General features: G+C 56.4%; 1 protein-coding gene across 1 annotated transcript in view; it reads left to right on the top strand.

Annotated features, from left to right (window-relative positions):
* Nucleotides 1-9,485, top strand: part of LOC140408255 (B-cell scaffold protein with ankyrin repeats-like) — a 513,048-nt gene extending 503,563 nt beyond the window's left edge. Inside the window, exon 17 of the mRNA XM_072495211.1 lies at nt 8,744-9,485. The gene's annotated coding sequence lies outside the window, so the exon portion shown is untranslated. The remainder of the gene's footprint in view (nt 1-8,743) is intronic.
* Nucleotides 9,486-16,611: the final 7,126 nt, after the last annotated feature.

Here is a 16,611-nt window from a genome sequence, read left to right as displayed (position 1 = left end):
AGATAGGTGGAGGGGCAGGTAGTATGGAGGAGGTGGGGAGGCTGCAGAAAGATTTACACAGTTTAGGAGAGTGGTCCAAGAAATGGCTGATGAAATTCAACGTGGGCAAGTGCGAGGTCTTGCACTTTGGAAAAAAGAATAGAGGCATGGACTATTTTCTAAACGGTGACAAAATTCATAATGCTGAAATGCAAAGGGACTTGGGAGTCCTAGTCCAGGATTCTCTAAAGGTAAACTTGCAGGTTGAGTCCGTAATTAAGAAAGCAAATGCAATGTTGTCATTCATCTCAAGAGGCTTGGAATATAACAGCAGGGATGTACTTCTGAAGCTGTATAAAGCATTAGTTAGGCCCCATTTAGAATACTGTGAGCAATTTTGGGCCCCACACCTCAGGAAGGACATACTGGCACTGGAGCGGGTCCAGCGGAGACTCACACGGATGATCCCAGGGATGGTAGGCCTAACATACGATGAACGTCTGAGGATCCTGGGATTATATTCATTGGAGTTTAGGAGGTTGAGGGGAGATCTAATAGAAACTTACAAGATAATGAATGGCTTAGATAGGGTGGATGTAGGGAAGTTGTTTCCATTAGTAGGGGAGACTAGGACCCGGGGGCACAGCCTTAGAATAAAAGGGAGTCACTTTAGAACAGAGATGAGGAGAAATTTCTTCAGCCAGAGAGTGGTGGGTCTGTGGAATTCATTGCCACAGAGGGCGGTGGAGGCTGGGACGTTGAGTGTCTTTAAGACAGAAGTTGATAAATTCTTGATTTCTCGAGGAATTATGGGCTATGGAGAGAGAGCGGGGAAATGGGGTTGAAATCAGCCATGATTGAATGGTGGAGTGGACTCGATGGGCCGAATGGCCTTACTTCCGCTCCTATGTCTTATGGTCTTATAGGAGAGCTGGAAGATCATTGACCTGAAACATTAACTCTGTTTCTATCCACAGAGCTGCCAGGGCTGATGAATATTTCCAGCACTTTCTGGTTTTATTTAACCTTTGACCAAACAATGAATGTGGTGGTGACCCCCCCCCCTCCTCTTCCCCTCCCCCCTCCTCTTCCCCTCCCCCCCTCCTCTTCCCCTCCCCCCTCCTCTTCCCCTCCCCCTCCTCTTCCCCTCCCCCCCTCCTCTTCCCCTCCCCCCTCCTCTTCCCCTCCCCCCTCCTCTTCCCCCCCTCCTCTTCCCCCCTCCTCTTCCCCCACTCCTCTTCCCCTCCCCCCTCCTCTTCCCCTCCCCCCTCCTCTTCCCCTCCCCCTCCTCTTCCCCTCCCCCCTCCTCTTCCCCTCCCCCCCTCCTCTTCCCCTCCCCCCTCCTCTTCCCCTCCCCCCCTCCTCTTCCCCTCCCCCCCTCCTCTTCCCCTCCCCCCCTCCTCTTCCCCTCCCCCCCTCCTCTTCCCCTCCCCCTCCTCTCCCCCCCCTCCTCTTCCCCCCCCTCCTCTTCCCCCTCCTCTTCCCCTCCCCCCATCCTCTTCCCCTCCCACCCCCTCCTCTTCCCCTCCCCCCTCCTCTTCCCCTCCCACCCCCTCCTCTTCCCCTCCCACCCCCTCCTCTTCCCCTCCCACCCCCTCCTCTTCCCCTCCCACCTCTTCCCCTCCCACCCCCTCCTCTTCCCCTCCCACCTCTTCCCCTTCTACCCCCTCCTCTTCCCCTCCCACCTCCTCCCCTCCCACCCCCTCCCCCCTCCTCTTCCCCTCCCCCCTCCTCTTCCCCTCCCCCTCCTCTTCCCCTCCCCCCCTCCTCTTCCCCTCCCCCCTCCTCTTCCCCTCTTCCCCCTCCTCTTCCCCTCCCCCCTCCTCTTCCCCCTCCTCTTCCCCTCCCCCTCCCCCTCCTCTTCCCCTCCCCCTCCTCTTCCCCTCCCCCTCCTCTTCCCCTCCCCCTCCTCTTCCCCTCCCCCTCCTCTTCCCCTTCCCCCTCCTCTTCCCCTCCCCCTCCTCTTCCCCTTCCCCCTCCTCTTCCCCTTCCCCCTCCTCTTCCCCTCCCCCCCTCCTCTTCCCCTCCCCCCTCCTCTTCCCCTCCCCCCTCCTCTTCCCCTCCCCCTCCTCTTCCCCTCCCCCTCCTCTTCCCCCCCTCCTCTTCCCCCCCCTCCGCTTCCCCTCCCCCCTCCGCTTCCCCTCCCCCCCTCCGCTTCCCCTGCCCCCCCTCCGCTTCCCCTCGCCCCCCCTCCTCCCCTCCCACCCCTCCTCCCCTCCCCCGCTCCTCCCCTCCCCCCCTCCTCCCCTCCCCCCCTCCTCCCCTCCCCCCCTCCTCCCCTCCCCTCCCCCCTCCTCCCCTCCCCTCCTCCCCTCCTCCCCTCCCCTCCTCCCCTCCCCCCCCTCCCCTCCCCTCCCTCCTCCTCCCCTCCCCTCCTCCCCCCCTCCCCTCCCCTCCCCTCCCCTCCCCTCCTCCCCTCCTCCTCCCCTCCCCTCCCCCCCTCCTCCCCTCCCCCCCTCCCTGCCCCCCTCCCCCTCCCCCCACCCCCTCCCCCTCCCCCTCCTCCCCCCTCCTCCCCTCCCCCCTCCTCCCCTCCCCCCTCCTCCCCTCCCCCCTCCTCCCCTCCCCCCCTCCTCCCCTCCCCTCCCCCCTCCTCCCCTCCCCTCCTCCCCTCCCCCCTCCTCCCCTCCCTCCTCCCCTCCCCCCCTCCCCCCTCCTCCCCCCCTCCCCTCCCCCCCCTCCCCTCCCCTCCCCCCTCCTCCCCTCCCCCCCTCCTCCCCTCCCCTCCCCCCTCCTCCCCTCCCCTCCCCCCTCCTCCCCTCCCCCCTCCCCCTCCCCCCTCCCCTCCCCCCCTCCCCCCTCCCCCCCTCCCCCCTCCCCCCCTCCCCCCTCCCCCCCTCCCCCCTCCCCCTCCCCCTCCTCTCCCCCCTCCCCTCCCCCTCCCCCCTCCCCTCCCCCCTCCCCTCCCCCTCCCCCCTCCCCTCCCCCCCTCCCCCTCCCCCCCCTCCCCCTCCCCCCCCTCCTCCCCCCTCCCCCCCCCTCCCCCCCCCCTCCCCCCCCCCCTCCCCCCCCTCCCCCCCCCTCCTCCCCTTAACCTTCCGTTCCAGAATCGATTACCTTAGTCTGCGAGACTTCCCAAGAGCCAATGCAGAGCCAGTGATAATCTCACTGCGATCCGGGATTGGTCAGAGTCCCATGAGGAGCCTGGAGACTCTCGGGACCTCCTCCCTCAGTGTCGGGGAGCGATCGGGAGACTCGCACAATTTATCCTTTCCCTTAAATTGGTTCATACAGTTTCCACCTTAAATTCCGCCGAGACTTTCAGATGAGATCTGAAACGCCTGTCACAGGCGGCACAGATGATCCCATGGTCACTATTTTGAAGAAGAATAGGGGAGTTGACCCCCCACCCTCCAACCATAGTTTTCATCACTCCCTAATCTCTGGAATCTCCTCCAGCCTCACAACTCTCCGAGATCACCTGCTTTGCGCAGGTGAAGGAGACACATCCTGAGTGAGTGAGACACATCTAGAGTGGGAATTGGAACTTGGTAATTTGGTGCAGTGAGGTAATCAGGAAAGGTAAGTGGTAAGTCTAATTTTGCTGTTTTTCAGTTAAAAGTGGTGTGCAGCTTTGTGTCTGATTGGCTGAAGCTGCCCCCACCTTAATTGCTGAGAGGCAGTTATCTGTCAGTCACCTGAAGCCTGTTTAGTGGCACAAGAGTGTACATTGTATTCTTCTATTTGAAGCTTAAGTAGTGTGAGTCACCCTGGTTAACTGAGTTCTGTATAAAAGACAGACAGAAAACACACTCAGGTGGCTTTGCGCAGGTGAAGGAGACACATCCTGAGTGAGTGAGACACATCCAGAGTGGGAATTGGAACTTGGTAATTTGGTGCAGTGAGGTAATTTGGTGCAGAGTGGGAGAAGGTGCTTTTTCCTACTGTTTTGTTCTCTGTCTTCTGGCCTGTAACTGTTAATCTGCAGGGAGAGAACCAGAGAGCATTCTGGGACGGTAAGTGATTTTTTATTTTTATTACCTTTTCAAATTGTGTGTGGGGGGGGGGAAACTGTAAGTGGCATCACAGTAAAGCTGTGACCTGATTGGCTGGTTGGGAATCTGTTAAATTTGGAGAAAAAAAATTGCAAAAAATATATAATTGATTAACCAGATAGTAGAGTAACTAAACCTGAGGGCAGAGATCGGTATTTAGCATTTAATTTTACAGTAAAAATCATCTAGCATCAGGGCAATATAGTTAATTGTAACTCAATCTAACAATAATTCAAGTGTTTATTTTAAATTAATTAATTAGTGCTTAAATGTCACTCAGCGAGATGCAGTGCTCTGACTGTGAGATGTGGCAGATCTGTGACACTTCCAGCGTTCCGGTCGTCTACATCTGCAGTAAGTGTAACCAATGGCAGCCCCTCACAGACTGCGTGGTTCGGTTGGAGCAGCAATTGGATGCACTTAGGAGCATGCAGGTGGTGGAAAGCGTCATAGATAGCAGTTATATAAATGTGGTCACACCCAAGGTGCAGGCAGAGAGATGGGTGACCACCAGAAGGGGCAGGCAGTCAGTGCAGGAATCCCCTGTGGTTGTCCCCCTCTCGAACAGGTATACCCCTTTGGATACTGTCGGGGGGGATAGCCTATCTGGGGAAAACAGCAGCAGCCAGAGCAGTGGCACCACGGCTGGCTCTGATGTTCAGCAGGGAGGGTCAAAGCGCAGAAGAGTAATAGTTATAGGGGACGCTATAGTCAGGGGCACAGATAGGCGCTTCTGTGGACGTGAAAGAGACTCCAGGATGGTATGTTGCCTCCCTGGTGCCAGGGTCCAGGATGTCTCCAAATGGGTAGCAGGCATCCTGAAGGGGGACGGCAAACAGGCAGAGGTCATGGTACATATTGGTACGAACGACATAGGCTGGAAGGGGAATGAGGTCCTGCAGCAGGAGTTCAGGGAGCTAGGCAAAAAGTTAAAAAACAGGACCTCTAGGGTTGTAATCTCGGGATTACTCCCTGTGCCACGTGCCAGTGAGGCTAGAAATAGGAAGATAGAGCAGCTAAACATGTGGCTAAACAGCTGTTGTAGGAGGGAGGGTTTCCGTGATCTGGACTACTGGGAGCTCTTCCGGGGCAGGTGTGACCTGTATAAGAAGGACAGGTTGCATCTAAACTGGAGAGGCATAAATATCCTGGCCGCGAGGTTTGCCAGTGTCACACGGGAGGGTTTAAACTAGTATGGCAGGGGGGGTGGGTACCGGAGCAATAGGTCAGAAGGTGAAAAAATTGAGGGAGAACTAGGGAATAGGGACAGTGTGGCTCTGAGGAAGAGCAGACAGGGAGAAGTTGCTGAAAACAGCGGGACTGGTGGCCTGAAGTGCATATGTTTTAATGCAAGAAGTATTACGGGTAAGGCAGATGAACTTAGAGCTTGGATTAGTACTTGGAACTATGATGTTGTTGCCATTGCAGAGACCTGGTTGAGGGAAGGACAGGATTGGCAGCTAAACATTCCAGGATTTAGATGTTTCAGGCGGGATAGAGGGGGATGTAAAACGGGTGGAGGAGTTGCGCTACTGGTTCGGGAGGATATCACAGCTATACTGCGAGAGGACACCTCAGAGGGCAGCGAGGCTATATGGGTAGAGATCAGGAATAAGAAGGGTGTAGTCACAATGTTGGGGGTTTACTACAGGCCTCCCAACAGCCAGCGGGAGATAGAGGAGCAGATAGGTAGACAGATTTTGGAAAGGAGTAAAAGCAACAGGGTTGTGGTGATGGGAGACTTCAACTTCCCCAATATTGACTGGGACTCACTTAGTGCCAGGGGCTTAGACGGGGCGGAGTTTGTAAGGAGCATCCAGGAGGGCTTCTTAAAACAATATGTGGACAGTCCAACTAGGGAAGGGGCGGTACTGGACCTGGTAATCGGGAATGAGCCCGGCCAGGTGGTAGAAGTTTCAGTCGGGGAGCATTTTGGGAACAGTGACCACAATTCTGTAAGTTTTAAGTGCTGGTGGACAAGGATAAGAGTGGTCCTAGGGTGAATGTGCTAAATTGGGGGAAGGCTAATTATAACAATATTAGGCAGGAACTGAAGAACATAGATTGGGGGCGGATGTTTGAGGGTAAATCAACATCTGACATGTGGGAGGCGTTCAAGTGTCAGTTGAAAGGAATTCAGGACCGGCATGTTCCTGTGAGGAAGAAGGATAAATACGGCAATTTTTGGGAACCTTGGATAACGAGAGATAGTTTAGGCCTTGCCAAAAGAAAAAGGAGGCATTTGTCAGGGCTAGAAGGCTGGGAACAGACAAAGCCTGTGTGGAATATAAGGAAAGTAGGAAGGAACTTAAGCAAGGAGTCAGGACGGCCAAAATGGGTCACGAAAAGTCAATGGCAAACAGGGTTAAGGAAAATCCCAAGGCTTTTTACACATACATAAAAAGCAAGAGGGTAGCCAGGGAAAGGGTTGGCCCACTGAAGGACAGGCGAGGGAATCTATGTGTGGAGCCAGAGGAAATGAGCGAGGTACTAAATGAATACTTTGCATCAGTATTCATCAAAGAGAAGGAATTGGTGGATGTTGAGTCTGGAGAAGGGTGTGTAGATAGTCTGGATCACATTGATATCCAAAAAGACGAGGTGTTGGGCGCCTTGAAAAATATTAAGGTAGATAAGTCCTCAGGGCCTGATGGGATCTACCCCAGAATACTGAAGGAGGGTAGAGAGGAAATTGCGGAGGCCTTGACAGAAATCTTTGGATCCTCACTGTCTTAGGTTACGTCCCGGAGGACTGGAGAATAGCCAATGTTGTTCCTTTGTTTAAGAAGGGTAGCAAGGATAATCCAGGGAACTACAGGCTGGTAAGCCTTACGTCAGTGGTAGGGAAATTACTGGAGTGAATCCTTCGAGACAGGATCTACTCCAATTTGGAAGCAAATGGACGTATTAGCGAGAGGCAGCGCAGTTTTGTGAATGGGAGGTCGTGTCTTACTAACTTGATAGAGGTTTTCGAGGAGTTCACAAAGATGATTGATGCAGGTAGGGCAGTGGATGTTGTTTATATGGACTTCAGTAAGGCCTTTGACAAGGTCCCTCATGGTAGACTAGTACAAAAGGTGAAGTCACATGGGATCAGGAGTGAGCTGGCAAGATGGATACAGAACTGGCTAGGTCATAGAAGGCAGAGAGTAGCAATGGAAGGGTGCTTTTCTGATTCGAGGGTTGTGACGAGTGGTGTTCCGTAGGGATCAGTGCTGGGACCTTTGCTGTTTGTAGTATATGGAAATGATTTGGAGGAAAATGTAACTGGTCTGATTAGTAAGTTTGCAGACGACACAAAGGTTGGTGGAGTTGCGGATAGCGATGAGGACTGTCAGAGGATACAGCAGGATTTAGATTGTTTGGAGACTTGGGCGGAGAGATGGCAGATGGAGTTTAATCTGGACAAATGTGAGGTAATGCATTTTGGAAGGTCTAATTCAGGTAGGGAATATACAGTGAATGGTAGAACCCTCAAGAGTATTGAAAGTCAGAGAGATCTCGGTGTACAGGTCCACAGGTCACTGAAAGGGGCAACACAGGTGGAGAAGGTAGTCAAGAAGGCATACGGCATGCTTGCCTTCATTGGCCGGGGCATTGAGTATAAGAATTGGCAAGTCATGTTGCAGCTGTATAGAACCTTCGTTAGGCCACACTTGGAGTATAGTGTTCAATTCTGGTCGCCACACTACCAGAAGGATGTGGAGGCTTTAGAGATGGTGCAGAAGAGATTTACCAGGATGTTGCCTGGTATGGAGGGCATTAGCTATGAGGAGAGGTTGAATAAACTCGGTTTGTTCTCACTGGAACGATGGAGGTTGAGGGGCGACCTGATAGAGGTCTACAAAATTATGAGGGGCATAGACAGAGTGGATAGTCAGAGGCTTTTTCCCAGGGTAGAGGGGTCAATTATTAGGGGCCATAGGTTTAAGGTGCAAGGGCAAGGTTTAGAGTAGATGTACGAGGCAAGTTTTTTTACGCAGAGGGTAGTGGGTGCCTGGAACTCGCTACCGGAGGAGGTGGTGGAAGCAGGGACGATAGTGACATTTAAGGGGCATCTTGACAAATACATGAATAGGGTGGGAATAGAGGGATACGGACCCCGGAAATGCAGAAGATTGTAGTTTAGTCGGGCAGCATGGTCGGCACAGGCTTTGAGGGCCGAAGGGCCTGTTCCTGTGCTGTACTTTTCTTTGTTCTTTGTATCTCTGCATTCCTCTGGCCTCTTGCACATCCCCAATTTTTGCTCCACGATTGGCAGTTTTGCCTGAGCCCCGAGGTGTGAAATTCTCTCCATAAACTCCTCCAGCTGCTCACCTCCTTCCAGAGATTCCTCAACATCTATCTGCCTCTTTGGCCATAATGCCTCGATATGCTTTGGGTTAATTTCTGGTTTCTCCCCCCCCCCCCCCCCCCCCCCGCCCCCCCCCCCCCCCCTCCCCATGTGAAGCTCTTTGCGACATTTACCAAGTTGAAGTTGCTGTATAAGCCCCAGCTGTAATTGTTTATCCTTCAGCCCACGTCACATAAACAGATTGCCTGGCCATTTCTCACATTGCTGTTTGTGGGATCTTACTGTGCACAGATTGGCTGCTGCATTTGCCACATTACAGCAGTGACCGCACTTTGGGACATTGGGATTTTGTGAAAAGTGCTGAGTAAGTGTTGCCACCGAATCTGCTAACTAATTCCATCTCAGCAGCAAACTTCTGCAGGTTGGAGATGAATGGAACTGCCTACTAATCTGAGTTTGTTTTTGTTTTCTGTAGGTTTACGGCCTGTGTTCACACTTTTACTTTCAAAACAGGAAGGTTTGCGATGTCTGCCAACAACACTTTGCAACCTGATGGAATTTAATTGAAACTTCAGATTATAATCACAGTCACACTTAATAAAAGGCACAGAGATGCCAAATAATAATCACAGTGGGCCTGAACGAGATGAGGTGTCGTTGATTTCGGGGATATTGTTCCATTATAAATGTCATTGGGTTATTCTACAACTAGGAAAAATGAGCTACAACGGAGCATAACTCAGCTTTGCAATGTTCTACCCACTCACACTCAAAAATAACACTGCAGCATCAACCAGTCTGGTGAACTCACAGCACAGTCGCTGTGAAAGGGGATTCCTGTTCACAGAAAAACCCCACAGAAATATTGTGAATATTTCATTCTTCCTCAAGATAACTGGGCTCTGGACTGGTGATTCTGTCAATTCTGTATTTAGGATTTGTAAACCCTCCAACTCCCAAGGATAAACATTGTGTTAAAGTTTAATTTTAATCCGTTCACTGAGCAGCTATTAATTGTGCTATTTACTGATCGCCTGGACTTTTAAAATGATTATTTGTTAATGGTGAGCTTTGTCTTTTCATTAATCTGACTGTGTGAAACATTCAGAATTAATAAATATATTTCTTGGAAATGTTTCTCGCTGACTTCGCGGTTAGCGGGGATCTGACCCTTTCTGAAACCCACAGGTTCAATGACCAGGAAATTTCAATCATTACCAGTTGCCTCGGTAACCTCGTGACTTACGAAAGGACAATAAAGTAACTCAATTAAATGCTAAATTAATGACAGTGCAATAAAAACAGAGAGAAAATGCAACTACGTGTGTGAAAGCAAGAACCTTCTCCAAATCAAATAGTTCCAGACACTAATACCCAGGGATTCTCCCAGTATTGCACTGTTAGAGGGTCAGTACTGAGGGAGTGCTGCACTGTCAGAGGGTCAGTACTGAGGGAGTGCTGCACTGTCAGAGGGTCAGTACTGAGGGAGTGCTGCACTGTCAGAGGGTCAGTACTGAGGGAGTGCCGCACTGTCAGAGGGTCAGTACTGAGGGAGTGCCGCACTGTCAGAGGGTCAGTACTGAGGGAGTGCCGCACTGTCAGAGGATCAGTACTGAGGGAGTGCTGCACTGTCAGAGGGACAGTACTGAGGGAGTGCCGCACTGTCAGAGGGTCAGTACTGAGGGAGGGCTGCACTGTCAGAGGGTCAGTCCTGAGGGAGTGCTGCACTGTCAGAGGGTCAGTACTGAGGGAGTGCCGCACTGTCAGAGGGTCAGTACTGAGGGAGTGCCGCACTGTCAGAGGATCAGTACTGAGGGAGTGCTGCACTGTCAGAGGGACAGTACTGAGGGAGTGCCGCACTGTCAGAGGGTCAGTACTGAGGGAGGGCTGCACTGTCAGAGGGTCAGTCCTGAGGGAGTGCTGCACTGTCAGAGGGTCAGTACTGAGGGAGTGCCGCACTGTCAGAGGGTCAGTACTGAGGGAGTGCCGCACTGTCAGAGGGTCAGTACTGAGGGAGCGCCGCATTGTCAGAGGGTCAGTCCTGAGGGAGTGCCGCACTGTCAGAGGGTCAGTACTGAGGGAGTGCCGCACTGTCAGAGGGTCAGTACTGAGGGAGTGCTGCACTGTCAGAGGGTCAGTACTGAGGGAGTGCCGCACTGTCAGAGGGTCAGTACTGAGGGAGTGCCGCACTGTCAGAGGGTCAGTACTGAGGGAGTGCCGCACTGTCAGAGGGTCAGTACTGAGGGAGTGCTGCACTGTCAGAGGGTAAGTGCTGAGGGAGTGCCGCACTGTCAGTGGGTCAGTGCTGAGGGAGTGCCGCACTGTCAGAGGGTCAGTGCTGAGGGAGTGCTGCACTATTCTCCTCATTATCCTGGAGCTAATATTTACCTCTCAAACAGCATCTTTAAATCCCTTAATCTGGTTATTTATCACATTGCTGTTTTGGGAATCTTGCTGTTCACAAAATGGTGGCCACATTTCATACATTACAACAGTGACATCTCTTTTTAAAATTAATTCAATAATTTTAAAGAATTTATGAAGTTTTGGAAAGCATTGTCGAAATTCAAGTGTTTCTTTACAATTGAGTTCATGATGACCTTTAACCTCATCGTTTGATGGTGTAAAATCTATTCTCAGAGTTGTAAGTTTGGGTTATTGAAAGCTGCAGAGAGCGGGAACGTTTTTCAATCAAAGGGGATTATTTTCCAAGCTGGGAGTCCTGGTGTAGAGACTTACTGACACAGTGGAAAATTGTATTAAATCAGAGAGCCAGAAATGACCTTTCTGCCGAATCTTTCACAACCTCGAGACACCCGAAAGATCTTTATGGCCAATAAAAACTGTGCTTTAGGAATGGAGTCACTGCCGTATAATGAGATGGCCAATCCTGGCTCAACAAACTTCCAGAACCAGCAACGTAATAACCATCAGATAGTCTGTTTTTCTGATGTTGACGGAGGGTGAATGTTGGCCAGGACTCTGAGGGGAACGCTCCTGTTCTTCTTCAAAAATGTCCCGTGGGATCTTTAAAAATTTTGTTTTTAAATTTAGAGTACCGAATTCATCTTTTCCAATTAAGGGGCAATTTAGCGTGGCCAATCCACCTACCCTGCACATCTTTGGGTTGTGGGGGTGAAACCCACGCAGACACGGGGAGAATGTGCAAACTCCACATGGACAGTGACCCGGGGCCGGGATTCGAACCTGGGACCTCGGCGCTGTGAGGCAGCAGTGCTAACCACTGCGCCACTGTGCTGCCATGTGGGATCTTTCATATTCACCTGAGGGAACTATCGAAGCCTCAGTGCTACAATTCAGAAACTTGGCCGGTAAGATTCAGTGGGACTCATTTCTTGGGTTCCTGGCCCTTGGACAAGAAGGCTGTTGGTAAAAAGCCTCATTCGATGGTTGGAGCAGTAATGCGGGCTGCTGCTTCAGCGCAGGGAGAATGCTGCAGCGTCAGAGATGCCACTTTTTCACTGAGGCCTGTTTCAGGCACAAGCATCAGATCCAACGTCAGAATTCCAAGGGGAAGGGGTTCCCCTGATGCCTTGGTCAACATTCGTTATCCAATCAGTATCCTTAGAAACAGACTAATTGGTCATATCACAGTCAATGTGACATGGGCCAGAATTTGACAAGACCCTGGGGGCTTACGTCCTGCTGGGAGTGGGGGCCAGGAAACATGAGACAAACACCTGTGCCCATCCCATCACCTCTCCGCTCAACCCCGAGCTCACCCCCGTAAACGGGGCAGGGGCAGTGGGCAGGCACTGAAATCACCAACCCACCCACCACTTCAAACAGGTCTAATAGGTTTGTCATCAAACCAGTTGACCCTGGTAATTACAAAACGTCTGGCTTGGGCAGTCAGGAGGGAGAGGAAAGCCAATTCTTTAACTCGAGGAGTTAAAGGGCATCAAAGGTAGGGGAGGGTCGCTCTTCGGGGGTTCACGTTGCCAGTTGTGGGCTGTCTTCACCAGGTGGACCCTTCCCTTTCGTTACTACCCACTTCCTCCCTTAAACCTACCCCCCTCCCGCCATCCCACCCCTCTCTCTGACCCACCCAAACCCTTCCAGCCCTAGGCCTGTTCCGGGGATCCATGGGCCTTGATCTTTTCCTTCTACAGCCCCGGCAATCACCGACGCCTTCCTGGCGTTGCCGGGACTGATGAAGCTTCTGGTCAATCTGATTGGCCAGCAGCCCCAGAGCGCAGGGCTTCTGCCCAATGGGGTTCAGCCCTCATTAATCTGCCCCGCGGCACTGTATGGCTGTGGAGTGCCGAGGGGAGGGGAGGGAGTGCCGAGGGGAGGGGAGGGAGTGCCGAGGGGAGGGGAGGGAGTGCCGAGGGGAGGGGAGGGAGTGCCGAGGGGAGGGGAGGGAGTGCCGAGGGGAGGGGAGGGAGTGCCGAGGGGAGGGGAGGGAGTGCCGAGGGGAGGGGAGGGAGTGCCGAGGGGAGGGGAGGGAGTGCCGAGGGGAGGGGAGGAAGTGCCGAGGGGAGGGGAGGGAGTGCCCAGGGTAGGGTGAGGGAGTGCCCAGGGTAGGGGAGGGAGTGCCCAGGGTAGGGGAGGGAGTGCCCAGGGTAGGGGAGGGAGTGCCCAGGGTAGGGGAGGGGAGTGCCGAGGATAGGGGAGGGAGCGCCGAGGGGAGGGGAGGGAGCGCCGAGGGGAGGGGAGGGAGCGCCGAGGGTAGGGGAGGGAGCGCCGAGGGTAGGAGAGGGAGTGCCGAGGGTAGGGGAGGGAGTGCCGAGGCTAGAGGAGGGAGCGCCGAGGGTAGGGGAGGGAGCGCCGAGGGGAGGGGAGGGAGTGCCGAGAGTAGGGGAGGGAGTGCCCAGGGTAGGGGAGGGAGTGCCCAGGGTAGGGGAGGGAGTGCCCAGGATAGGGGAGGGAGTGCCCAGGGTAGGGGAGGGAGTGCCCAGGGTAGGGGAGGGAGTGCCCAGGGTAGGGGAGGGAGTGTCGCGGGTAGGGGAGGGAGTGCCGAGGGTGGGGGTGGGAGTGCCGAGGGTGGGGGAGGGAGTGCCGAGGGGAGGGGAGGGAGTGCCGAGGGGAGGGGAGGGATGGCCGAGGGTAGGGGAGGGAGCGCCGAGGGTAGTGGAGGGAGCGCCGGGGGAGGAGAGGGAGTGCCGAGGGGAGGGAGAGGGAGTGCCGAGGGTAGGGGAGGGAGTGCCGAGGGTAGGGGAGGGAGTGCCGACGGTAGGGGAGGGAGTGCCGAGGGTAGGGGAGGGAGTGCCGAGGGTAGGGGAGGGAGTGCCGAGGGTAGGGGAGGGAGTGCCGAGGGTAGGGGAGGGAGTGCCGAGGGTAGGGGCGGGAGTGCCGAGGGTAGGGGAGGGAGCGCCGAGGGTAGGGGAGGGAGCGCCGAGGGTAGGGGAGGGAGCGCCGAGGGTAGGGGAGGGAGCGCCGAGGGTAGGGGAGGAGCGTCGAGGGTAGGGGAGGGAGCGTCGAGGGTAGGGGAGGGAGCGCCGAGGGTAGGGGAGGGAGTGCCGAGGGTAGGGGAGGGAATGTCGAGGGTAGGGACGGAGTGCCGAGGGTAGGGGGGAGTGCCGAGGGTAGGGGGGGAGTGCGTGGGTAAGGGAGGGAGTGTCGAGGGTAGGGGAGGGAGCGCCGAGGGTAGGGAGGGAGCGTCGAGGGTAGGGGAGGGAGCGTCGAGGGTAGGGGAGGGAGTACCGAGGGTAGGGGAGGGAATGTCGAGGGTAGGGGAGGGAGTGCCGAGGGTAGGGGGGGAGTGCCGAGGGTGGGGGGGGAGTGCCGTGGGTAAGGGAGGGAGTGTCCGAGGGTAGGGGAGGGAGTGTCGAGGGTAGGGGGGTGCCGAGGGTAGGGGAGGGAGTGCCGAGCAGAGGGGAGGGAGTGCCGAGGGGAAGGGAGGGATTGCCGAGGGGAGGGGAGGGAGTGCCGAGGGGGAGGGGAGGGAGTGCCGAGGGGGAGGGGAGGGAGTGTCGAGGGGAGGGGAGGGAGTGCCGAGGGTAGGGGAGGGAGTGCCCAGGGTAGGGGAGGGAGTGCCGAGGGTAGGGGAGGGAGTGCCGAGGCTAGGGAGGGAGCGCCGAGGGTAGGGGAGGGGAGCGCCGAGGGGAGGGGAGGGAGTGCCGAGAGTAGGGGAGGGAGTGCCCAGGGTAGGGAGGGAGTGCCCAGGGTAGGGGAGGGAGTGCCCAGGGTAGGGGAGGGAGTGCCCAGGGTAGGGGAGGGAGTGCCCAGGGTAGGGGAGGGAGTGCCGAGGGTAGGGGAGGGAGTGCCCAGGGTAGGGGAGGGAGTGCCGAGGGTGGGGGAGGGAGTGCCGAGGGTGGGGAGGGAGTGCCGAGGGGAGGGGAGGGAGCGCCGAGGGTAGGGGAGGGAGCGCCGAGGGTAGGGGAGGGAGCGCCGAGGGGAGGGGAGGGAGCGCCGAGGGGAGGGGAGGGAGCGCGAGGGTAGGGGAGGGAGTGCCGAGGGTAGTGGAGGGAGTGCCGAGGGTAGGGGAGGGAGTGCCGAGGGGAGGGGAGGGAATGCCGAGGGTAGTGGAGGGAGTGCCGAGGGGAGGAGAGGGAGTGCCGAGGGTAGGAGAGGGAGTGCCGAGGGTAGGAGAGGGAGTGCCGAGGGTAGGGGAGGGAGTGCCGAGGGTAGGGGAGGGAGCGCCGAGGGTAGGGGAGGGGAGCGCGAGGGTAGGGGAGGGAGCGTCGAGGTAGGGAGGAGCGTCGAGGGTAGGGGAGGGAGCGTCGAGGGTAGGGGAGGGAGCGTCGAGGGTAGGGGAGGGAGCGTCGAGGGTAGGGGAGGGAGTGCGAGGGTAGGGGAGGGAGTGCCGAGGGTAGGGGAGGGAATGTCGAGGGTAGGGGAGGGAGTGCCGAGCGTAGGGGGGGAGTGCCGAGGTAGGGGGGGATGTGCCGTGGGTAAGGGAGGGAGTGTCGAGGGTAGGGGAGGGAGTGCCGAGGGGAGGGGTGGGAGTGCCGAGGGTAGGGGAGGGAGTGCCGAGCGGAGGGGAGGGAGTGCCGAGGGGAGGGGAGGGAGTGCCGAGGGTAGGGGAGGGAGTGCCGAGGGTAGGGGAGGGAGTGCCGAGGGTAGGGAGGGAGTGCCGAGGGTAGGGGAGGGAGTGCCGAGGGTAGGGGAGGGAGTGCCGAGGGTAGGGGAGGGAGTGCCGAGGGTTGGGGAGGGAGCGCCGAGGGTAGGGGAGGGAAGTGCCGAACGTAGGGGAGGGAGTGCTGAGGGGAGGGGAGGGAGCCTGGAGGGTAGGGGGGGTGCCGAGGGTAGGGGAGGGGAGTGCTGAGGGTAGGGGAGGGAGTGCCGAGGGTAGGGAGGGGAGTGCCGAACGTAGGGGAGGGAGTGCTGAGGGGAGGGAAGGGAGTGCGGAGGGTAGGGGAGGGAGTGCCGAGGCTAGGGGAGGGAGTGCCGAGGGTTGGGGAGGGAGCGCCGAGGGTAGGGGAGGGAGTGCCGAGGGTAGGGGAGGGAGTGCCCAGGGTAGGGGAGGGAGTGCCGAGGGTAGGGGAGGGAGCGCTGAGGGTAGGGGAGGGAGTGCCGAGGGTAGGGGAGGGAGTGCCGAGGGTAGGGGGATGGAGTGCCGAGGGTAGGGGAGGGAGTGCCGAGGGTAGGGGAGGGAGTGCCGAGGGTAGGGGAGGGAGTGCCGAGGGTAGTTTGCACTGAGCGCTGAATTTGGTGCATTTGAGTGCTATAGTGAGAGTTTGGTGACTGAGGGAGTTAGGTGAGGAGGGAGTAAGGTGCTCCTTTCATTTTGTTTCCTGCATTTCCGCAAAGAGTGAGAAGAGAGCTAGGAGTTTACAGAGAGTGCAGCTGACTGGAGTAGAGTCGGAGGGCGGAGATCTAGTTGGTCCACAGGGCAGCTACATTCTGTAAGGTAAGAGGGATGGAGGCTAGGCCAGTTGCATGCTCCTCCTGTAGGATGTGGGTGGTGAGGGATACCACCGGTGTCCCCGCTGACTGTACCTGCGGGAAGTGCACCCAACTCCAGCTCCTCAAAGACCGTGTTAGGGAACTGGAGCTGAAGCTGGATGAACTTCGGATCATTCGGGAGGCAGAGGGGGTGATAGAGAAGAGTTACAGAGAGGTAACCACACCTAACGTACAGGACAAGAGAAGCTGGGTTACAGTCAGGGGAAAGAAAACAAACAGGCAGACAGCGCAGGGATCCCTCGTGGCCGTTCCCCTTCAAAAACCGTTTTGGATGCTGTTGGGGGAGGATGACCTACCGGGGGGAAGGCCCTAGCGGCCAGGTCTCTGGCACTGAGTCTGGCTCTGGGGCTCAGGAGGGAAGGGGGGAGAATAGAAAAGCAATAGTTGTAGGAGATTCAATGGTTAGGGGAATAGATAGGAGATTCTGTGGTCGCGAGCGAGACTCCCGGAAGGTATGTTGCCTCCCGGGTG

Source organism: Scyliorhinus torazame, chromosome 3, assembly GCF_047496885.1.
Source record: "Scyliorhinus torazame isolate Kashiwa2021f chromosome 3, sScyTor2.1, whole genome shotgun sequence".
Taxonomy (NCBI): Eukaryota; Metazoa; Chordata; class Chondrichthyes; order Carcharhiniformes; family Scyliorhinidae; genus Scyliorhinus; species Scyliorhinus torazame.
This window is presented reverse-complemented; position numbering and strand designations above follow the sequence as displayed.